General features: G+C 47.0%; 1 protein-coding gene across 1 annotated transcript in view; it reads right to left on the bottom strand.

Moving 5' to 3' along the window:
- LOC143930019 (C-type lectin domain family 2 member L-like) overlaps window positions 1-21,699 on the bottom strand; it is a 111,836-nt gene extending 90,137 nt beyond the window's left edge. The window contains exon 1 of the mRNA XM_077453924.1: window positions 20,840-21,699. The gene's annotated coding sequence lies outside the window, so the exon portion shown is untranslated. The remainder of the gene's footprint in view (window positions 1-20,839) is intronic.
- Window positions 21,700-24,687: the final 2,988 nt, after the last annotated feature.

Genomic DNA, 24,687 nt, shown 5'->3' with positions numbered 1-24,687 from the left:
GTCAGACGGCCACCTTCTCCACCGCTCCTTCTGACCGATGCCTCAGCAACACGTTGTCCAGGAGTTTGTAACCTCCCAGTCTCTGGGAACGCGTTGCACAGACCTTTCTGCAAGGCCTCCCGGAGATGTCTCATCCTCTGCTCCCTCTGCAATGGCAAAATAAGGTCGGCAACCCTACCCGTGTATCGTGGATCAAGGAGAGTGGCCAGCCAGTAATGGTCCCTCTCCTTGATCCGAAGAATACGAGAATCCTTCCGCAGGCTTTGCAGGATCAGGGAGGCCATGCAGCTTAGGTTAGCTGAGGCATTCGGTCCGGAGTCCTCTGGGTCACTAAGGACAACATGATCCGCAGCTACCTCCTCCCAGCCATGTACAAGTCCACGGGTTTCTTGGGACTGTAAATCATCCCTACAAGACTGCTGCTGCTGCTGATGCTGAGTGCCAGCCTCCACCTCCATGCTGACACACTTATCCTCCTCCTCCTCTTCCTCCTCCTCATCCTCTTCCTGTGTGATGGGTGGCACAGCAGGAACACTGTCTGGATAAAGGGGGCCTTGAGAGGCAAGGAAGTCCTCCTCTTCCTGCGTCTGTTCTGCCTCAAGTGCCCTGTCCATTATTCCACGCAGCGTATGCTCCAAGAGGTGGACAAGAGGTACAGTGTCACTGATGCATGCACTGTCACTGCTCACCATCCTTATGGCCTCCTCAAACGGTGACAGGACAGTGCATGCATCCCTGATCATGCCCCACTGGCTTGGTGAGAAAAAACCAAGCTCCCCTGACCCTGTCCTGGTGCCGTAGTCGCACAGGTACTCATTGATGGCCCTCTGCTGCGTGTGCAGCCGCTGCAGCATGGCCAACGTTGAGTTCCACCTGGTGGGCATGTCACATATAAGGCGGTTCTTGGGCAGGTTCAACTCCTTTTGGAGCTCAGCCAGCCGAGCACAGGCATTAAAGGATCGTCGGAAATGCACACAGACTTTCCTGGCCTGCTTCAGGACATCCTGTAAGCCCGGGTACCTGCCCAAGAACCGCTGCACCACCAGGTTAAGGACGTGAGCTACACAGGGCGCATGGGTCAGTTGTCCCTGTTGGAGGGCGGAGAGGAGGTTGGTGCCATTGTCGCAAACCACCATTCCTAGCTTAAGCTGGCGTGGCGTCAACCACCTCTCGGCCTGCCCCTGCAGAGCTGACAAAACATCCACCCCAGTGTGGCTCCTGTCCCCCAAACAAACCAGCGCAAGCACAGCATGGCATCGTTTTGCCTGCGTACTTGCGTAGCCCCTGGAACGCCTACGGAGCACCGCTGGTTCTGAGGACAGAGCACTGGAAGAGGCCATGGAGGAAGAAGAAGAGGAGGGGGTGGAGGAGAGAGGTGTGTCACAACCAATAGTAGCATTTTGGAGGCGTGGTGGCGGAACAACCTCCAACACTACTACACCTTGTCCTGCATCCTTCCCAGCTGCCAGAAGAGTGACCCAATGGGCCGTGAAAGACAGGTAACGTCCCTGTCCATGCCTGCTGGACCATGAGTCAGCGGTAATATGCACCTTACCGCTGACTGCCCTGTCCAGCGAGGCAAGGACATTGCCTTCCACATGCCGGTAGAGAGCCGGAATCGCCTTCCGTGAGAAAAAGTGGCGTTTGGGGACCTGCCACTGAGGAACCGCACATTGTACAAACTCACGGAAGGGGGCTGAGTCTACCAACTGAAAAGACAGCAGTTGAAGTGCTAGCAATTTAGCCAAGCTAGCATTCAACCGCTGGGCATGTGGATGGCTGGGAGTGAACTTCTTTCGCCAGTCCAGCAGCTGGGGCAGGGACATTTGCCTGCTATAATGGACGTGGGTGTACTGCTAGCAGAGTGCCCGGAAGCACTTGGCTGTGACACACCTAATTCTACACCTTCATTCCTCTCAGAGCAGGTTTCAGAGAGGACTGAAGGTCTAGTGGGTTTGGAGATGCCAGCTGATGAGGAGCAAGGAGAGGTCCGCTTTGTTCTTTGGTGTGGGTCTTTGAGGTACGCTTGCCAACAAGCTGCATGGCAGGTCAACATATGTCTGGTCAAGCATGTGGTGCCCAAGCGGCTGATGGTTTGGCCAAGCGAGATACGCTTGAGACATATGTTGCAAATAGCAGTGGTGCGATCTGATGCACTCGTCTCAAAAAAGGCCCACACCAAACAACTTTTAGAATAACGCGCAGAGGCAGCGCCCTGCACAGGCGGAGCTCTGCGGTGTGATTCAGTCGGTGTTCTGCCCCTAAGCTGGCCCCCGGAGGGCATCCTGCCTCATTGGACATGTGCCTCCTCCTCCTCCTCTCTCCTACCAGGCACCCACGTGGAGTTAGTGCCCTCATCATCCCCTCCCTCTTCATCGCTGTAGCAAACCTGGCAATATGCTGCAGCTTGTGGAACATGACTGCCAGATTGCTGTCCTTCTTGAGCATCCCCTCTCTCTGCATTCACACTACTGCCTTCCTCTAGCTGAGTGTCATCATCAGAGCCTACAAAACACTGGGCATCCTCCTGGAGCATGTACCCAACACGGTGCTCGTAGAGTTCAGGAGACTCCTCAGGAGGACGTGGTGGGTCTAGGGAAGGAGTCACTGATGATGACATTGAGACGAGGGAAGATGATGCGTTGGCAGCTGCTTTGCTAGTACCCCGAGACTGGGTGAGAGAGGATGAGGAGGATGAAGAGGGCTTGGTCATCCACTCTACCAAGTCGTTGGCATGTTGCGGTTCAACATGTCCAGCTGCCGAAAAGAAGGACAAGCGTGTCCCATGGCCACGTGCTGATGACAATGCACCGCATCCACGACCAGCACTGTTGTCTCTAGACACAGAGCCTGCTTGCCCTCTTTTATCGGCTCGCGCCTGTCTGCCTCTCCTTGCTGGCCTTCCAGACATGGTAATGGCGTGAAGGGAGTTGGGTAAAACAGCAATTGGGTAGTGTATATTGTGCTGGAGGCACACAACACCCACTAACTCCTGCAGATGCCTGTATTATAGAACACCGCAATAAAGGGTAGATAAAGGGGTATACTGTACTGGAGGCACACAACACCCACTAAGCCCTGCAGATGGCTCTATTAGAGAACAGCAATAATGGGTAGATACAGGTGTATATTGTGCTGGAGGCACACAACACCCACTAACTCCTGCAGATGCCTTTATTATAGAACACCAGCAATAAAGGGTAGATAAAGGGGTATACTGTACTGGAGGCACACAACACCCACTAAGCCCTGCAGATGGCTCTATTAGAGAACAGTAATAAAGGGTAGATACAGGTGTATATTGTGCTGGAGGCACACAACACCCACTAACTCCTGCAGATGCCTTTATTATAGAACACCAGCAATAAAGGGTAAATACAGATGTATACTGTGCTGTGCTGGAGGCACACACAACTTCCAATAACTCCTGCAGATGGCAGATGGCTCAAATAGAGAAGAGCTATCTAGGTGGATATAGCGGTGTGTACTGGGTACAGAGCACGCAGACAGCACGCACAAGCTCCTAACACTGACTGCAAGCTCTATTATAAAAGATAGATATATCGCTAGCTATATAGGTGAGGTGAATATAGTGGTGTATACTGCGGTCAGGGCACGCAGACAACAACCACTACAGAAGAGCAAGATCGAAAAATCGTCCGATAACGATCGGTGTATACTGTGTTGAAGGTACACAGAACACCCACTAACTGCTTCAGACGCCAACACACTACACAAGGCCGCCGCGCTGGCGGCCTTATATAGTGTAGGGCGTGTACTACACAGCCTGAGCTATGATTGGCCACAGGCATCCTGCCTGTGGCCAATCATGGCTCTCCTCGCTGCCGGTGCTGTGATTGGCCAAGCATGCGGGGTGTAATGTTCGGGGGACCAGGTAGATCGCAGGACACAGGCTTTTCATACAACAAAGGGTTTATTAACTTAAATAGCTTTACAGCAGCCAAAAACAAAAGGAAAAAGATTTGTAGTCTCACCGACTTGCAAAGTCCAGAACAGCTGTCCTTATCAGAAACAGAGCTTGGTCTTGATGGCAGGTAGCTTCTCCTGCCAGGAGCCTTCCAAACAGGACTTTGCTGTCCACTTCAGTAGCTGCAATCCAACATAAACACCATCCACCATGTCTTCTCCACTCCTCCACACGCTTCTACCACTTCCTGTCTTGCTTTTAAAGACACTTCCTTAACAGGTGGGTTACTCAATTTTATTCCCTTAAAGAGACCACAACCCAAACAGAGGGGAAATATAGCGTCCTTCCAGGACCCAGCCACGGCGTCCATTACATATCCCCCCCCTGTGCCCCAACGCCAAGGAGGTGGAGGCAACAGTGGAGCTCAAACAATGGACTCGGGAGAGGGCATCTGCATTTTGATGCAGTCTCCCGGGCCTATGCTCCACTACAAATTTAAATTCCTGGAGTGCCAGGAACCACCGGGTGACCCTGGCATTAGTCCCTTTTCCCTGTCTCAGCCATGTTAAAGGGGCATGGTCAGAAATCAGCCTAAACTTCCTCCCCAAAAGGTAATATCTAAGGGATTCCAGAGCCCACTTAATGGCCAGACACTCTCGTTCAACTATGGCATAGTTTTTCTCTGCTGGTGTTAACTTCCTGCTGAGGAAGACTATCGGGTGTTCCTCGCCATGAATAACCTGTGACAACACCGCTCCCAATCCTACATCGGAAGCATCAGTCTGGACAACAAACTCTTTTGAAAAATTAGGTGCTACCAGGACAGGGTGTTGGCACAGCGCCGACTTGAGCTCCAAAAAAGCCTTCTCAGCGTCTGCATTCCACTCCACCATGACCGATTTCCGACCCTTAGTCAGATCGGTCAACGGAGCCGCCAACGTGGCAAAGTTGGGTACAAACCTCCTGTAGTATCCCACCATGCCCAGGAATGCACGTACCTGCTTTTTTGTGAGGGGGCGGGGCCAATTCTGTATAGCCTCTATCTTGTTGACCTGCGGTTTCACTACCCCTCTACCCACGATATAACCCAGGTATTTCACCTCCTCCATTCCCAAAGCACATTTTTCAGGGTTTATTGTAAACCCCTCCTTCCAAAGAGAGTCCAGCACTGCCTGCACTTTGGGCAAATGTGATTCCCAGTCTTTGCTAAAAATGACTATATCGTCCAAGTATACTGAGGCATACTTCCGGTGAGGTCGTAAAATCCTATCCATTGCTCTCTGGAACGTGGCTGGAGCAGTTTGCAATCCAAAAGGCATCCTTTTGTACTGAAAACTCCCCTCCGGGGTAGAAAAAGCAGTTTTCTCTCTAGCAGCCTTAGTCAACGGGATTTGCCAATACCCCTTGGTAAGGTCTAACGTAGTGATATACCTGGCTGGACCTAGTCTCTCGATAAGCTCATCTACCCGGGGCATGGGGTAGGCATCAAACCGGGAAACTTCATTAAGTTTCCGGAAATCATTGCAGAATCGCAGAGTTCCGTTGGGCTTCGGTACCAACACAATCGGGCTCGACCACTCACTCTGCGATTCCTCAATAATCCCTAGGTCTAACATCTTTTTTACTTCCTCTGAAACGGCCTTCCTTTGAGCCTCTGGGATGCGGTAAGGCCGGACAAAAACTTTGACACCTGGTTCTGTGATAATATCATGCTCTATGACACTAGTGAGCCCTGGCAAGTCTGAAAATTTTTCTTTATTTCGCTGCAAGAACTCCTTTGCTTGCTGACTTTGGGTTTTAGACAGGGTCTTTGCTACTTGGACACTCTCCACCCCAACCCGAGGCTCAAGTTTTGTACTAGCAAGGGAGGTTGCTGGTTCCCTGTCTGTCCAGGGCTTTAACAAGTTTACATGATATATCTGGAAGGGTTTCCTCTTGCCTGGCTGGTGGACTCTATAATTTACCTCTCCCATTTTTTCTACAACCTCGAAAGGGCCTTGCCATCTGGCCAAGAATTTACTTTCCACAGTGGGAATCAACACTGCTACTCGATCCCCCACTTGAAAGTTCCTAATTTTGGCTGCCCTATTATAGACCCGTCGTTGAGCCTCCTGGGCTTTTTGTAAGTGTTCCTTAACTAGCGGCATCACAGTTCGGATCCTCTCCTGCATTTGAGAGACATATTCAAGAACACTTTTATGCTGAATTGGTTCACTTTCCCATTCTTCTTTAACAAAGTCCAGTAATCCACGAGGTCTCCGCCCATATACCAATTCAAAGGGCGAAAACCCAGTGGAGGCCTGGGGCACTTCTCGGATAGCGAACAGGAGAGCTGGTAACAGGCAGTCCCAGTCTTTCCCATCCCTTTGTACCACTCTCTTGAGCATAGACTTAAGGGTCTTATTAAAACGTTCTACCAATCCATCTGTTTGGGGATGGTAGACCGATGTGCGCAGCTGCTTAATCCGGAACAGTCTGCATACATCGGCCATAACCTTCGACATAAACGGGGTGCCCTGGTCTGTGAGTATTTCCTTGGGAAAACCCGTCCGTGTAAACAACTGGAATAACTCCCGTGCAATAGCCTTAGAGGAGGTATTCCGCAGGGGTAGTGCCTCAGGATAACGAGTGGCATAGTCGAGGATCACTAGTATGTAAGAATGACCTCGAGCCGACTTTACCAAGGGACCCACTATATCCATGGCTATCCTTTCGAATGGGACCTCAATTATGGGCAGAGGGACCAACGGGCTCCGGAAATGGGTCGCCGGAGCGGTCAACTGACAGGTGGGACAAGAGGTACAGTATCTCCTTACCTCTGCTTTCAAGCCTGGCCAGTAAAACCGGTCGGTGATCCGTGCCTCCGTCTTTTCAACTCCCAGGTGTCCCCCTAAAACATCATCATGGGCCAGGTCCAGGACCTTGCGTCTATATTGTTGGGGTACCAATAATTGTTCTACCACATTTTCTCTCACTTTAGTAACCCGATAAAGCAATTCATTACATATTGAAAAATGTGGCCACCGCTCATTAGCACCTGGCTCTTGGGGCTCCCCATTTATTACTACAACCTGTTCCCGTGCCCTGGCCAAAGTGGGGTCCTGCATCTGGGCAGTACCAAATGCCCCCTGGGGAACACCCAAATCTGGCAAGTCAGGGGTAGAGGCCATTTCCTCATCGTCTTCCCCCAGCATTACCTGAAGCGGGGAAGGTTCCCCCCCCTCAGTGTTCAGGTAGGTCTGAGAACCCCACATATTGACATCTTTAACAGTATCAGCACTATTTTCATCATTATTAACCAAAGTCTTGGCGTTTTTATCAACTGGGTCCATATTATGAACATGTGGCATCTCAGGGTTATTACCCTCTACAACAGGAACAGAGGGACTAGTTTCTTCCCAGTCTCTGGACCTTTCAGATAGTTCTCCTTGTCTCCAAAGTTTTGCAAATAATGGACAGTCTCGTCCTATGATAACGTCATGTACCAAGTTCTTTACCACCCCCACCTCTTGAGTACCAGTGCCACATGCTGTGGAGATGGACACCGAGATGAGAGGGTACTCTCTAGTGTCCCCATGAATGCAGACAACCCGCAAAATTTTGCTTACCGGACCGATCTTCCCAATTACTCTAGGGTGAACCAGGGTTACCATGCTTCCAGAGTCCAGCAAGGCCCATGCAGGGTGGTTGTTCACTTGGACTTCACACTCAAAATTCCTCTCTCCAAGGTCAAGATGTGTTGTACACGATTTATGGGCATAAAAAGACCCCCTCCGAAGAACCCCGCATTCCATGGGTTCTTCCTGCAATGGGCAGTGGGCCCGGGTATGGCCCCAGGCATGACATCGCCAACATTGTACATCCCCTCCTCTCCGATCAGGAACAGGTCGCTGAGGGGGTAACGGGTGTGACTCTTGGCCTTCCGGGGTGTTGGTTCCAGGGCTCCTGGGGACATCCGTTCGAAGGGCGGCAGTTGATCGGAAGGGCCGTGGCAGACTGGGCCCTTGACGCTTGGTGGGGCCAAGCAGATCCTCCACCACCGTATATCGTTCCACCATCTCAACAAGGCCGTTCGCGGTTTTGGGGTCTCCATGACTGACCCACCGTTGAAGGTCATCTGGCAGTGACCTTAAGTATCGGTCCAGCACGATCCGCTCCACAATTTGGGGGCCAGACAACACTTCGGGCTGCAGCCATTTTTTTACTAGTTGCACCAGGTCATGCATTTGAGATCGCGGTGGCCGGTTTGAACGATACTTCCATTGGTGCACTCGTTGGGCCCGAACGGCCGTAGTCACCCCCAACCGAGCCAGTATTTCTGCCTTTAGTGTTTGATAATTTTTAGCATCTTCTGGTGGTAGGTCAAAATAGGCTTTTTGAGAATCTCCGGTGAGGAAAGGAGCAATTAAGCCGGCCCACTGGTCCTGGGGCCACCCTTCTCTCTCTGCCGTCCTCTCAAATGTTGCTAGAAACGCCTCTACGTCATCACTCGGGGACAACTTCTGCAAGAAATGGCTTGCCCTTATGGTCACCTGGTTGCCAGGGGCAACGGCCACTTGTTCACGGCCCTGAGACAGCTGCTGCACTGCTTCTTTTAAGGCCGCCATCTGAGCCTGCATAACCCCTTGTTGGGTCGCTTGCTGGGCTGCTAACTGGGCCACCAACAGGCGAGTATTTTCTTGCTGCAAAGCTAGTGCCTCGTTGTGCTGCGTTGCTAAGCGCTGATTAGCTTCCTCATGGCGGGTCTGCGCTTGTATATTCGCCAAGGACAGCTGTTTAATTAGCTCCTCCATGGTTTCAGCTTTCCGCAGTTGTGCAGCTTTAACCCAGGACATACATTCACTGTACTGTCCCTTTAAATGCCAGTTCAAATCCACACAAAAAATAGCAAGAAAAAATGCCTGTTACTTCGTCCTGCCCGCATTCGAGCACCACTTGTAATGTTCGGGGGACCAGGTAGATCGCAGGACACAGGCTTTTCATACAACAAAGGGTTTATTAACTTAAATAGCTTTACAGCAGCCAAAAACAAAAGGAAAAAGATTTGTAGTCTCACCGACTTGCAAAGTCCAGAACAGCTGTCCTTATCAGAAACAGAGCTTGGTCTTGATGGCAGGTAGCTTCTCCTGCCAGGAGCCTTCCAAACAGGACTTTGCTGTCCACTTCAGTAGCTGCAATCCAACATAAACACCATCCACCATGTCTTCTCCACTCCTCCACACCCTTCTACCACTTCCTGTCTTGCTTTTAAAGACACTTCCTTAACAGGTGGGTTACTCAATTTTATTCCCTTAAAGAGACCACAACCCAAACAGAGGGGAAATATAGCGTCCTTCCAGGACCCAGCCACGGCGTCCATTACAGGGGTCACAGTGCATGCTTGGCCAATCATGAGCCAGCAATGCACTGCGATTGCGCAGTGCATTGTGGGCCGTGAGCGCCACACGAATTTGGCGCGAACGGCCCATAACGTTCGGAAATTCGCCGAACGGGGGCGAACAGCCGTGAGCGCCACATGAATTTGGCGCGAACGGCCCATAACGTTCGGAATTCGCCGAACGGGCAAACAGCCTATGGTGGCATAGATACAACAAAGTGTTGTAAACGTTCCTCAGAGATTTTGCTCCATAGTGACATGATAACATCACACAGTTGCTGCAGATTTTTTCGGCTGCACAATCATGATGTCAATCACCTGTTATACCACATCCCAAAGGTGCTCTATTGGGTGAGATGTGGTGAGTGTGGAGGCCATTGGAGGACAGTGACCTCATTGTCCAGTGGTGAGATGATTGGAGGTTTGTGACATGGTGCATTATCCTGCTGGAAGGAGCCATCAGAAGATGGGGACACCATGATGCCAATCTTCCACCACATCCCAAAGGTGCGCTATTGGATGAGATGTGGTGAGTGCGGAGGCCATTGGAGTACAGGGACCTCATTGTCCAGTGGTGAGATGATTGGAGGTTTGTGACATGGTGCATTATCCTGCTGGAAGGAGCCATCAGAAGATGGGGACACCGTGATGCCAATCTTCTACTGCATCCCAAAGGTGCTCTATTGGATGAGATGTGGTGAGTGTGGAGGCCATTGGAGGACTGTCACCTCATTGTCCAGTGGTGAGATGATTGCAGCTTTGTGACATGGGGCATTACCCTGCTGGAAGGAGCCATCAGAAGATGAGGACACTGTAGTCATAAAGGGATGGACATGGTCAGCAACAATACTCAGGTAGGCCGTGGTGTTCAACCCACGCTCAACAGTTTCACCTCACCCTCCCCCTACCCACAATAATGTGCTCTGCCCCTTCACGTCTGCCCCCCTTTCAAATTTACCCCACACCCATAACACTGCCCCCTCCACATCACCCCCCCCCCCCACACCCCACGCTCATAGTCATGTGCGCCTGCCCATCTTTACTCTCCTACTGTCACGAAGATCCTGCCAGCAGCGGTCAGCCCGGACCTTCCGCCGCGCGTCCGCGGGTGCGCGGGTAAGCGGTCGTGCGCGTCCGCGCGCGCGGTCGTGCGCGTGTGTGTGCGCTCGTTGGCGCCAGGCGGGCTATTTAGTCCAGTTGGTCACATCCAGTTCTTGCTGTCTGATCTACAGCATGCTAGTACCCTGATCCTGAGAACCTGCCTCCTGTGACCTGTTGACCCGGCTTGTTTACCTACTGCTCCTGCTATCCGCCTGCATCTGACCTCGGCCTGCCTGACCTCCCTTCTGCTTGTTCTTTCGGTGCCTTGCTACCTGTCCGTTTACCGACCCGGCTCGTCTGACCATCCACCTGCCTGATCCTTGGTACTTCTGCTGACCGCCTGACCTCCGACCCGGCTTGCCTGACTACTCTGCTTCCAGCCTTCTGTTCCGGTGCCATCTGCTGCTCCATCTCCTGTAGTGGTTCCAGCACCTGCCTGAAGTCCTACCTCTGCCAGAGCTCCTGCACTTGTGTCCTGCTTCAGCCTCTCTGCCTGCTGCCCTGCTTCAGCTTCCTGCACCTGCCTGCTGTTCCAGTTTCCCTCCAATCCAGCACTCCTTGACCCAGCTGTTGATCCTGCCAGACACTCGTGCCCCTCTTGACTCTTGTGTCACCTGTATACACTACCAGGGCTCTCGAGTCTGAGCTGCAAGAGAGGTCTCCTTCTGCAAGTCGGGCTCTACCACCAGGTACGTGACACCTACCTTACACAGAGGGGCGAGCGGGAGGCACAGCAGCACTGAATGGAGGGTGGGAGCTTCCAGGGTTAACATTTCATATTAACAAGCTGGTGATTGGTTGCTAGAACCACCTGGCGTCCTACCAACCAATCACCTGTTAGTTAATTTAGCATATGCAGCTCCCGCTCTCACCCTCTATCCAGTTCAGCTGTGCCTCCCGCTCTCCCATAAGAATGACAGTGGTGGGGGCCAGGGGGAAAGAAGCGGCTCCTAAATGGTGCATTCCGGGGGTCCGGATGGGACAGTGCCTCTGTCCAGATCTATTGTTGTGAATAATAAATAAGCTTTGCGCCTAAAATTTTACATAAAGTGCTATAGTACAATCCTATACGGCTGCTATCCCCACTAAAGTGACAAAGTGCTTTAGATCAATTAAGTAATATGCAAAAGGGAGCGCTAGGTGAGTAACAACAATATATTATACATATAAATGTGACATATACAGTATCGTGAAGAAAAAAAAATGTATTTATATATTAGAGAGCTCTTGGATTATCATTCAAGAAATGCCAGAATAACAAAAATCAATCAAAAATGAATATGTGCAATATTTACAGCACCACACACAAATAATAAAAATCATAAAAATTCATACGAAAGTCCCATATGGAAAAACATAGTTGGAGCTATGAGCAAAAGTGGGGAAAAAAAAGAAGGTATCTTCTCAGATTGCTTGATAGTATAATGCCGCGTACACACGACCGGACTTTTCGACGGACTTGGTCCGGCGGACTGGAATCCGGCGTACAATTCCATCGTGTGTGGGCTCCAGCGGACTTTTTCTTCCCAAAAGTCCGGCGGACCTAGAAATAAAACTTGCTTCAAATCTTTCCGATGGACTCGAGTCCGGTCGAAAAATCCGGTCGTCTTTGTGCTAGTCCGACAGACTAAAACCGACGCTAGGGCAGCTATTGGTTACTGGCTATGAAATTCCTTGTTCTATGTCACCACGTTCAAATCCGTCAGACTTTTGGAGTGATTGTGTGTGGCCAAGTCCGTTCGTTTGAAAGTCCGGTCGTGTGTACGCGGCATAAGCCTCCACCACATGGATCACCCCAGTGTGCTCAAATAAATTTGCTGCTTACCAGAAATGGTTGACCACTTTGGCTAAAAAGTAAGTCTGATGCGCTTATTGCAGATCCTGTCTGCTGAGTGTAGCATAGCTTGAAACTGCAAAATGGGGTTTCCTCCCGCCGGGGATCATAGGGTGTATTATATGCAGATAAATGATAGAGGAACCGAACATAGCGAAGTCCCGCTTATTTAAAAGATATAAAAGATAAAAAAAACGGCTTGCTTACATATAAATAGTGCCAGAGACTGTGAGCGTGTCTGTGGTTGACTGTCTCCTTGCGGTTGAGCTGATGTCCAGATCAAGACCACGGTCGGCCATTTAGTGATGCCTGGTCTAGACCATTGTGCCAACCTTTGTACCCCAGAAGGGGCTGGCTAGGTTCCAGGTTCGGTAGCCAGCCACCACTGGTGGTGTCTAAATGGTGCGAGCCAGGTCACCGCTCATCGGATGTAGAGGACGACTTTCATAACACGTTTCGGAGTGCCGATCAGCTCCTTTATCAAAATTATTATTAAGATTTGATAAAAGAGCTGATTGGCGCTCCAAAACTCTTACCAGGGCAACAGGACCATCCTCCAGGCATGATGTCACTTGCTTGCTCCATGGTGGTTTACGGAAGTCCTCCTCTACATCTGATGAGCTATGACCTGGCTCATATACCACCAGTGGCGGCTGGTTACCGACCTTGGATATGGGCGATCTAGTAGTATCACCCCTCTGGTGATACTACTAGGTATGCACATTCTTATGGAACACATGTGAATATTTATTTGGTTGCTCCATTAAAGGTCTTATAAATATTACACTTAGAGGCGCCCCCTGTGTTTTTTGTGGTCTTACAGAGATCCTGTTCTGTCTCTAGGAGAAGCTGCCCATCTAGTGCTCTCTTGATACACCATTCCTTCCTGTGGATTTAAGGACTTTTGTGTTTTTATGAACTTTTATGAACTATAATATGACACACATTAGAACTGGTTTTATATAAGCCCTTGTACACACGGTCGGACATTCCAGCCACAAAATCCGTCGGATAAATTTCCGACGGATTTAGTCCGGAAGTGGTGTTGCATCCACACGGTCGGACAAAGTTGTCGGAATTTCCGGTTGACAAGAACGCGGTGACGTAAAACGCATATGACGGGACTAGAAAAGGGAAGTTCAGCACCACGTGCGGCACCCTTTGGGCTCTTTCTGCTGATCTCGTGTTTATCGCGTGTTAGTAGAAGTTTGGTAAGAGACGTTTTGCATTTTTCAGATTTGTGCTTCAGATCGGTACTGCTCTTCAGTTTGTGCTTGTGTATCTGATTATCAGTGCGTGTAGTCAGTTCGCATTTGTTGGTCATTGCGGACTGTATCTTGGTATAGTACGCTTTGATTTATAGTGCTCATTGTCTGCTCGTTTCTGGTTTTCAGTTCGTTCTTTCAGGCCTTGCTGTTTAGCCATGTTTCGTGTACGTACTCATCGTAGAGTTCATGCTGCGCAGGGGCTTGGTGTTGGGCTTTTAGCTTTGACACAAGCCCGGTCCATGAACAGGGCGAGGAGGATTTCGTGGACCAAGAATTGGTTGCTCCAGCGTGACCAGTTCTCGCACATGCCTTTGCTTCCTGAGAGTCGGGAGAATAATCCTGATGATTTCAGGAATTATCTCCAGATGACGGACCAGGTTTTTCACCGTCTACTGGCTTTGCTGTCCCCAGGCAGGATACCTGCATGCGGCAAGCCATCACTCCGGAGAAGAGGCTCATTGCCACATTGCGGTACTTGGCGACAGGGAGAAGTCTTCAGGACCTCAAGTTTTCGACAGGCATCTCCCCCCAGGCTCTGGGAATCATTATTCCAGAGACCTGTTCTGCCATCATACAGGTCCTGCAGAAGGACTATATTAAGGTAAGTTTTCTCCTTTAACATCACATTCTATGTATTTAATGTTTGCTAATGTATTGGATTTCTTTCCTCATTCCCTAATTACCATGATTGCAATATGCTGTAATTGATATGCTGTGCCCCTTTGTCCTCATGCATATTTGCCTTCACTAACTTCCCCAGCATGCTCTTCTGGGCCCATAAACCTATAGCCTAGTCACTTAGCAATGTATTTTGTCAGCTCCATAGTATTGCTTTCCCCTAAACACCCCCTAAAATGTGTACAAATGTTATGTGTGTGCTTAAATTCATGCACAGTGCCGGGGGTTTTTTTTTTGGTGGGCCAACTGCTAGGTCAGCTGATAGCAATCCTCTATCAGCTGACTTTGCCAAACCTAATACACACTATACCTACCTCTTTTCTGGTCAGATTTATGGATGAATTCACCAAAGCATGTAGTGCAAGGGCCTGCGTCAATATTTTCAAATGCTACAGTTTAAAGTTTTTTTTTCTCCTATTATTATCTTGATAGGTAATAGCAGAATGTCAAAATGTGCTTCCATTTTTTCCTTTTTTTTGTATTATGACACTTCTTACCTGTCCGGTGGGCTGACAATAGTGTAAGTAAGTAGGGGCTGGCCAAAGTATCAAACATTATTTATGCATTCAGCTCTCAATGAAGTGGAGACGGTTACCGGGGGGAGGAATCTGATAAAAATGTTATACTGATCTTGGCCAAAAATGTTTGTGTTTAATCTGATTGCAATGTTGATGTGCAAAATGACTCATTTTTTTTCTTGTTTGACTCCACAGTTTCCTTCAACGCCACAGGAATGACAGACTGTGGCCTCCCACTTTGCCAGCCGTTGGGACTTTCCCAATTGTGGAGGTGCAATTGATGGGAAACATGTTTGCATCGTCCCACCCCCCAACTCCTTGTCCTACTATTATAATTACAAGGGGTATAATAGTATCGTGATGTTGGCAGTGGTGTCAGAGACATATGACTTCCTGTATGTGGACGTAGGGAAAAATGGCCGGTGGTGGAGTGTTCGTGCGGACGGAGTTCTACTGGTGTCTCCAGAGTGGCAGTCTGGGCTTGCCACCTCCAGAGGAGAATGTCGAAGGACTCCCCTTTGTATTCTTCGCGGATGAGGCATTTGCTCTGGCAAACCATCTAATGCAGCCTTTCCCGATGAGGACCCTCACCCCGGATCAGAGGATCTTTAATTTGCAGCTGGCCAGAGCCAGAAGAGTAGTGGAGAACACTTTCGAGATAATGGCCAGCCGGTTCCACCTATTTTTGACTCCAATCCACATGGCGGAAAATATCAACTAAATGATATTGTGCTTTCGTGCTGCATTCTGCACAACTTTAAAAAAAAACACTCAGCAAACTATGTGGCCTCAGTTGGGCCTGATGCAGACTTGCCAGAAAATGTCAACCTGATGGCCCTTGAAGCTGGTCGTCCTGGCTTGCCCCCCCAAAGCGTCCGCGAGGTCAGATCAAGATATGTGGAGTACTTTGTGGGTAGGGGGGCCATTGGTATGCCAGACAATGTCTGAGAGGCATTTTTTTAATACATTTTTCTTTGAAACTCCAATAATCTTTGTTTTCATTTACTGCTTGGCTTTGTTTTAGGTGTCTCCTAGGTTTTATTTGGGTTTTTTTTGGGCCTTTTTCTACAACAGTGCAAACCCAATTTCAGAGCGAGATGAGGTGACAGTCTCTTCTTCAGATAATCTTATTATGTTGTGGGTCTGCTACACACACACCTTGTTTTTGTTGATAATGTATGTAGTGCATTACTGACAAAAATATTGCTCATTTTCAGCACCATGGCAGAAATATGTGAGGTCATGAAAATGGCGTGATTGGGGAAATTTAAACATCACTATGGGTGTTATTTACTAAAGGCAAATCCACTATGCACTACAAGTGCACTGCAAAAGTGCACCTGAAACTGGACTTGGAGTGCAAAGTGGAGTTGCCTTTAGTAAATACCACCCATTGCCACAGAAAACAACAACTTTACTACAAATACTGCTTTTGCGCATTGAAAAAGGAAGCCACACATTGTTGATAATTAAACTTTTTACTCAAAGCACATTCACATGTGCGTTTAGAGAAGGGTTTTACAACAAACCAACATATTTGGTGTATATAAAACATTATTTTGCTTAACATTTTCTAACTTGCTGTTTTTGTGTAAACAGGCATGTATCAAAGCATAACATACAGAACACAGGAACTTACAAAGTTCAACTTTGAAAAGTGAAGACAATATCAGACATGAGTATGTACAAACTGTGCTGATATTGCCTTCATCAGATGGGGTGTCACCCCTGGAAAAGCCAAATTTGGAAGATGCACACAAATTGAGAATCAAAAAGTGGCCAGTTTCCTCCTGTTCCCATTACTAATGTCAACATGTGCTATCTCCCATCATGGGGTATCAATGTACATGTTTTGGGGGTGCAACCCCTTCATCTCAGCCACTTTAGTAGCAAGGAAGGGGTTTCACCCACAAAACCCGTACATTGATCCCCCATGATGGGAGATAGTACATGTTGACACACTGTGTGCATCTTCCAAATTTGGCTTTTCTAAAAATATAAAAGTGTTTTTGAAAAATTAAAATGGATGCTAGCTAGTTTTGGGTGTTTCAGACTCTCCCTAAAACATCAATGATATTCTTCATTTTTTGCTGAACATCATTGATGTATTTCTGGATATTCTCTAAATCGCGATTGCACTCCATTATCTCCCCAATGAGGATCTGGGCACTTTCACTGGTAAAATGCGATTCTTCTTCCACAACATCCACATCAACTAAAAATAAACAAAAAAAACACACTATGTATTATAAATATGCAGGCATACATTGATTAGCTTACCAGAAGCTGTGAGTTTCCGACACTCACCTGTTGTGGTGCCAATTTCAACAATCTCTCCTTCCTCCTCCTCCTCTGCTTCTGGTGTTGGTATTTCCCCTTCTTTGGGAGGTGTGGGGTCCCTGGTGTCCTCAGACGTCCCGAGTCTTCTCTCCCCTATGAGAATGTAAAAAAGGAATACTTAGCACACAGATATTTGAGGGCAGAAATAGGAATATGAAACATTGCTTGGAAGTGTCGTACAATTGTGTTTTTTGGCAGAGTTCAAAGGTGAAAACATTATTTTGGACACTTACTAAAGCTGGAATACTTACCTGTTGTGTGAACAAATGTAGTCAAGTGCAACTTGGCAAAACATTGTTTTTGGAGTGGGCTAACGAACAATGTTTATTACGAACGATTGAACGCATGAACATTAAGGTGGCCATTTTAAACTGTACAACATTAAATCAAAGCACATGGAGCAGTATGCAAGCAATAATAATAATAATATGAACACATGACAACTACTTACTTTTTTGAAGAACTCGCTTGATCCTTCTGTACTGATCGTGCTCCTTCAGTTTCAGGTCTGACCAGCGCTTTCTCAGTTGATCCTTGGATCGTCGTACCCCAAAATTCTTCTGAAGACTCTTCACAACTTTAGTTATGATCTTGGCCTTGCTGACCTTTGGGTTTGGGTAAGGTCCATACTTCCCATCATAGTCGTTCCTCTTCAATATATCCACCATCTCCAACATCTCTCCAAAAGATATATTTGAGGCCTTAATTCTTTTCTTTCCACTGCGCCGAAAGAGGAGGGGTGGGGAATAGACTAGAAAGAACGTCAGGGGCGGGTGGAGTTTCACACATGTGCACTGTATATAAAACGCAACACGCGTGTTTCGTACGTACGATCTGTGAGCAGAGGGAGAAGCTGACGCGCCGATCGTTCAAAAGAAGGTACAATTTTAACTTGGTACATCACTAGCCTATACTGCTTCTAGATTGAGGCCTGTATTGGGACTAGATTAGGAGAGTTTAGCCTGACATTAGGGTTTGTCTTGTGTTGTGTCTTGCAGATAATATGGATAGGTTTAACGACCATAGCTTTCTCCCCCTGTTCATCGACAAGTACAGGGAGATGCCCTGTATGTGGCAAACTACACATCCCCACTACAGTAACAAATTAAAGAGGCAGGCAGCGATGGAGAAACTGCTGGAGTTGGTGAAGCCGGTGGTCCCGAGGGCAGACATCAGCTATTTCAGAATGAAAATTGGTGGCCTGAGGAGTACATATCTGAGGGAGAGAAAGAAGGTGCAGGAGTCCATGAAAACTGGAGCAGCAACAGATGAAGTTTATGTCCCCACGCTGTGGTATTATGAGAGGATGCAGTTTCTGTCAGACCAGGCTGAGGTCAGGGAATCCCTCTCTACTCTTCCTTCCACTCTTCCTTCTACGCTTCATTCCACCCCTGCTGAGTCTTCCAATGCCCAACCTGGGCCTTCCAGACAGGAAGAACTGGAGGAGCCCAGCTTGAGCCAGGTATAGTATTGTTCTACATATTTTTGGAGTAAAAATGAATGATGTTAAATTGAGATTTGGTCACTAATTGCTGATTTTAGAAAGTGTTTCACGTATCAATAGACAGTAGTGGCCAAAACATTTTGGCCAAGAATGAAAAATGCTGGGCTCAGAATGATAGTCTTTTCTATTTGTTAACAATTTGCAACAGTCAAGAGCTGAAAATTGTGTGTGTGTTTGATGAACCAAAAACTAAAACTATGTCCCTTTTTCATACACAGGAAGACCTCAGCCAGGAGGAGGGTGTGGAATGCAGCAGCCAGGAGGTGGCTGTGGAACGTGGCAGCCGGGAGGAGAAAGGGGTAAGTGGCAGCCAAGAGGTGGGCAGGCCTAGGAGCCTGACTCAGTCACAGGTCCCTCCCCTCCGCCTTCCAACCAAAAGGGCCAGAAAGGGGGGGAATGTGGAGGAGTTGGCTCTGAGGCTAATTGGGGAGGTTTCAGCGGCCCTCAAAGCCACCCCCACATATCAAGAGGCCTTTGCCGCCTTGGCTGCCTGCAAAACTCCAGCAAATGGAGGAGGGGCAACACCTCATGTGTGAGGAGCTCATTATCCACACACTCAACAAGGGGTTGTTGGGCCAAATCACACAAACAACACACTTGTGTGATTTGGACTATGCTCCTCCTTCTGCCACACCTCCAGCACCACAGCCACAGCCTGGAAGGAAGCGTGGAAGGAAGACCAGAGAGTGATGGCCTGGGTTCAGTCTGGTCTGACAGAGGATGCAGGCTCTTGTATGACCACAGCCTGGGGACATAAATGCTGCTGTTCTGGATTTGTTGGACTTCAGGACCAGACTGCTCTCCCTCAAATATGTACTCCTCAGGCCACCAATTTTTGCATTTAAATAGTTGATGTGTGCCCTGAGGGCCAAAGGCTTCGCTAATCTCCCCAGTTTCTCCAGCGCTGCCTCCCTCTTTTGTTTCTGACACCTAAATAAAGTTTTTTTTTGGTTCAAGAAATACTTGCCTATGTGTTTTACTTCAAAAAGGACAGTTTATTTGTGAGTAGGCAGGTACATTTCAAAAATACAAATTCAAATTAATAACAAGGGGAACCAACTCCAAACAACCTCCTAGAGATTAAAAAAGAAAACAATAAAATAAAAAGATAATAATGATGTTGTGGTAAGTTGACACACAAAACACACCAGAAAAATCCCGAAGATGAGCAAACTGTCAAAAAAGGAGATCTTGATTAAAAAAACCAACCACAAAATGTTAAACAAAAAAACGATTGGGGAGATGTGACGAATTAAAATATTGTATTCATGAAATGAGGAAAAAGAATAAAGAAAGAAGTTTGGGAGAAGTGTGTGTGAATATGAGCAGCAAAACAACTTCATTCTTGTAGCATTCTAAAGAAAAAAAGAATGCGCTGCATTAAAGAATTTTTAACATTGCAGCGTGACGAATATGCTATATCGATTACGAACGATAGTTTTACCTGACCGAGCGCTTCCGTCTCAGAATTTATTCTGAGCATGCGTGGCACCTTTTTCCATGGGACTAGGCTACACACGATCGGAACTGACATGGAATGTCCGACCGTGTGTACAAGGGCTAAGACTATGGGAGTTTTACACGCTAATTTCCTGGAGATTGGGCCATATACCTTGGTGAGTATATATAGAGATTTCCGCGCTCTATGGAAAAGATAGGAGAGGGCGAGAATAGCAAATGAAAAAAAGCAGCAATCACTAAATGAGTTGTCTCTCACTGGTAAAGGTAATTGAATAAAGATGTGATGCGCTAATTACAAAACATTCAAATAGCCACAACAGAACTAAAAATGTGCAATTATAGAGCTATATAAAGTGCAACCGTGCATAGATCAATCAGAGAATATCCCTATACATATATGTCAATGAGTTAAAAAACCATGCCGGTGATTGATAAGTGCAAAAAAAAAACACAGAAAAACACATAAATGTTTAACGTAAAAAATAAGATATAAGATATATGCACGTGTTCAGCGTGTAATATATATATACAGAGAAAAATAAATAAATATTAAATCGTGATTTGTGTAAAATGTCCCATACACAATCAAATCAAAACGTGCAATTCGGTAAGCACACTCAATTAAATGTGCAATGTGCTGGGTAATAAGTCCATTCGTGGTGATCCGTGCAGGTGGTGTGAATGCTATATAATTACCTCACTGCTGTGGGTAATGGACACAAATTTTAAACGTGCAATTCAGTAGGCACACGAGATTAAACGTGCAACGTGCTGGGTGATAAATCCGTCCGTGATGGTCCGTGCGGATAATGTTAATACTATGTAATTACCTCACTGCTGTGAGTAACACAGCAAAAGATAGTAATGGGCACCAAGGTGATTGCAGGGATGGCTGTATAAACGAATTTTCTTTAGGAGACTTCTTATGGCTTCCTCATGGATGGTAGGTAAACTCAGAGGGATGAATCAGAGAAAACCGCCATAGTGTAGTTGTTTTTTAAAATATAGTAATTTATTTAAATGATTTAAAACTACTCACAAGTGAAGCAGGAAAAATAGACACATACGACAAACAGCAAATAAAACCGGATACGAACGTCACTTCCGGGCGTCCTACGCGTTACGTCGTCAAGACTTCAACTGGGATATTTTGCCAGGGTGCAGGAAGTGATTTATAGGTGTACTGGGCGGACCTACGCCTCCCATTTGATTGACATACCACTGCACCGCTGTGTACAACACAACGATGTTTGTGGGAGTCAACCAGTACACAAAAGACATGCTGAATACCCTCCCTTCTGGGAGTGGGTAACATCTATGGACAGCAGCGCAGACAAGGGGAACGCATAAAGCGAACGGATAAAGGAACGAGGGGGCGGAACGAATATTATCCTTATTCAGCATACTGAAGGATGACTGTATATAAAGTAAAAGCAGCTACACATAGCGTCGCACTGGAATTTAGAGCGTACTGAGCTCTACTATATGGAGCACTAGAGCACGCCCGACGGCCATTTTGTTGGAGTTAGTTTCAGATTATGCAAGTGGCCATATTTCTGGTGGTCAAACAGCATCTGAGGAGACAGTTTCATGTCAGCAGTAGCTGAGAACGAAATTTTAAGGGAGAGAAATGTAAGCCACAGTAAACAAAAAACTGCACATAAAAAACTATTTTAACCTAATAGATCAAGGAGGATGATAACCGATGAATAAGAAACTATCAAAATTATAGAAATTTTAAAAATATCCAGCTCCTATCTATAGGTAAAAATACAAAAAGGTGTGCATAAACAACTATATTGGAAAAACAGATAGTAATTTAATAACTAATTTTTTCCAAAAGACTAATTTAAATAAAGCATGTAGTTAACTGGGCAATAATGAATGTGCATAGAGATTTATATTTTAATGGAAACACGGAAATGACGTACATATTCCAGATGACATCAAAACATAGCAATTATTTTAAAATCACATAAATGCATATGTGTAATAGAAATATAAATATCTAAAAGGATAAAATACATAAAAATCGCAAAAGGAATTCAACCATATGATTCAAAAACCTGTCTTAAAAATCGCATGAGGTTTAGTAAAATTATATAAATAAATCCCTTTAAAGATAAATAAATGGTAAAAAAGGGGAATATCAACACAGAACCTAAAAGATCAATGGCGCACACACAGATAATATTAGGGGGCTAAAAATCGCTAATGAAACAGTATAGGGCCATATACCTTGCTATAGTTGATGAACCAAACAAAGCCTTACCTATGCATAGCATACCACAAATATCATGGTAAATGTTCCTGTCCTAAGCAAATACCATCCTTACATGAGAGGCTTAATATACGAAACTTCTGGGGTATTAACTAAACAAAAATGGAGACTGCCATTGCCGACTTCTTTTTAAAGATGCAAGTTCAAGGGCCATCATCCTTCCTTTACTGGCCCCTTACATTGGCAGTCACTGAGAAGAATGCTTCTTACATTGATGGTCAATAGGAAGAATATCCCCCCTTACATTGGTGATTAATAGGAAGAATACCCCCCCTTACATTGGTGATCAATAGGAAGAATACCCCCCCCCCTTTACATTGGTGATAAATAGGAAGAATACCCTCCCTTACATTGGTGATAAATAGAAAGAATACCCTCCCTTACATCGGTGATCAATAGGAAGAATACCCACCCTTACATTGGTGATCAATAGGAAGAATACCCCCCTTACATTGGTGATCAATAGGAAGAATACCCCCCTTACATTGGTGATCAATAGGAAGAATACCCCCCCCTTACATTGGTGATCAATAGGAAGCATACCCCCCTTACATTGGGGGTCAATAGGAAGAATACCCCCCCTTACATTGGTGATCAATAGGAAGAATACCCCCCCTTACATTGGTGATCAATAGGAAGCATACCCCCCTTACATTGGGGGTCAATAGGAAGAATGCCTCCCCTTACATTGGTGATCAATAGGAAGAATACCCCCCCTTACATTGGTGATCAATAGGAAGAATACCCCCCTTACATTGGTGATCAATAGGAAGAATACCCCCCCTTACATTGGTGATCAATAGGAAGCATACCCCCTTACATTGGTGATCAATAGGAAGAATACCCCCCCTTACATTGGTGATCAATAGGAAGAATACCCCCCCTTACATTGGTGATCAATAGGAAGCATACCCCCCTTACATTGGGGGTCAATAGGAAGAATGCCTCCCCTTACATTGGTGATCAATAGGAAGAATACCCCCCCTTACATTGGTGATCAAAAGGAAGCATACCACCCTTACATTGGGGGTCAATAGGAAGAATGCCCCCCTTACAGACATCATCCTTCCTTTACTGGCCCCTGGGATTTATTCCTAAAGCATCCGACTTTAGTACAACTCATCTAAAAATACCTTTTCTTTCAGAAAGCACAATAAAATTTCAATGCTTCTCCAGTTCTTTGCACTGAGGTGTGATTATTTAGAACAGCCTGGACCTTTCTTCCTGTGTGGTCAAGCATGTAATTACCTCCAACAGGACTCTATGGAAACACCAAGCAAATGCATTGTAAATAAATAAAACTCACCTATAATGTGCTTGTTTGTTAAATGCCTTGTAGGGAAATGGAAGCCAAACTGTGTCCCCGAATCTCCAGAGTGCGTGCATGACTGCATAGAACACGCAGGTACCGGTGTTGGGAAAACGCACTCGTACATGGCCTAGAAAACATTCGGAAAAAAAACAGGTTCTCAGAGATAGAAATACAAACATTTAATTAAAAATAAACATTTCGCTCGCTAGAATTTTCATGATATTTAATTGCCTGATCTGAGGATGGTTTCTTAACTCATCTAAGGGACATTGAACCAACTCTATGAAACACTCCTCTATTCAGGTGTTTAACCACTTGCCGCCCGCCCTATTACAAATTGACGGCGGCAAAGTGGTTTCATTATCCTAACCGGACGTCATATGACGTGATTAGGATAATGAGCCGCTGCGCGCCCCCGGGGGCGCGCATCGCGGCGATCGTTGTTGCGGGGTGTCAGTCTGACACCCGGCAACTACGATCTCAGGAAAGAGTCTCCGACGGAGACTCTTTACCATGTGATCAGCCGTGTCCAATCACGGCTGATCACAGTGTAAATGGGAAGAGCCGGTGATCGGCTTTCCCTCACTCGCGTCTGTCAGACGCGAGTAGAGGAGAGCCGATCGGCTGCTCCTCTGACAGGGGGGTTTGTGCTGATCGATTATCAGCACAGCCCCCCCGAGGATGCCCACACTGGACCACCAGGGACACCACTAGACCACCAGGGAAAAGGTAATAAAAATCCATAATCCTCCCTAGACCACCAGGGTGCCAGTCAGCACAATGGGTACCAATCAGTGCCCATAATGGATGCCAATCAGTGGCCACAATGGGCATCACTGATTGGCATGCATTATTGTTTGGCACTGATTGGCATCCATTACTATAACACCGATGCCGCCTATGAGTGCCCACCTGTGCCGCCTATGAGTGCCCACCTGTGCCGCCTGAGTGCCCACCTGTGCCGCCTGAGTGCCCACCTGTGCCGCCTATGAGTGCCCACCTGTGCCGCCTATCTATGCCCACCTGTGCCACCTATCTATGCCCACCTGTGCCGCCTATCCATGCCCACCTGTGCCGCCTATCCA

The sequence above is a fragment of the Lithobates pipiens genome, unplaced genomic scaffold (genome assembly GCF_037356315.1).
Source record: "Lithobates pipiens isolate NorthernLeopardFrog02 unplaced genomic scaffold, aLitPip1_a1.2 Scaffold_25, whole genome shotgun sequence".
NCBI classification, from domain to species: Eukaryota; Metazoa; Chordata; class Amphibia; order Anura; family Ranidae; genus Lithobates; species Lithobates pipiens.
Note: the sequence above shows the minus strand (reverse complement) of the source record. Positions and strands in the feature narration are given on the sequence as shown.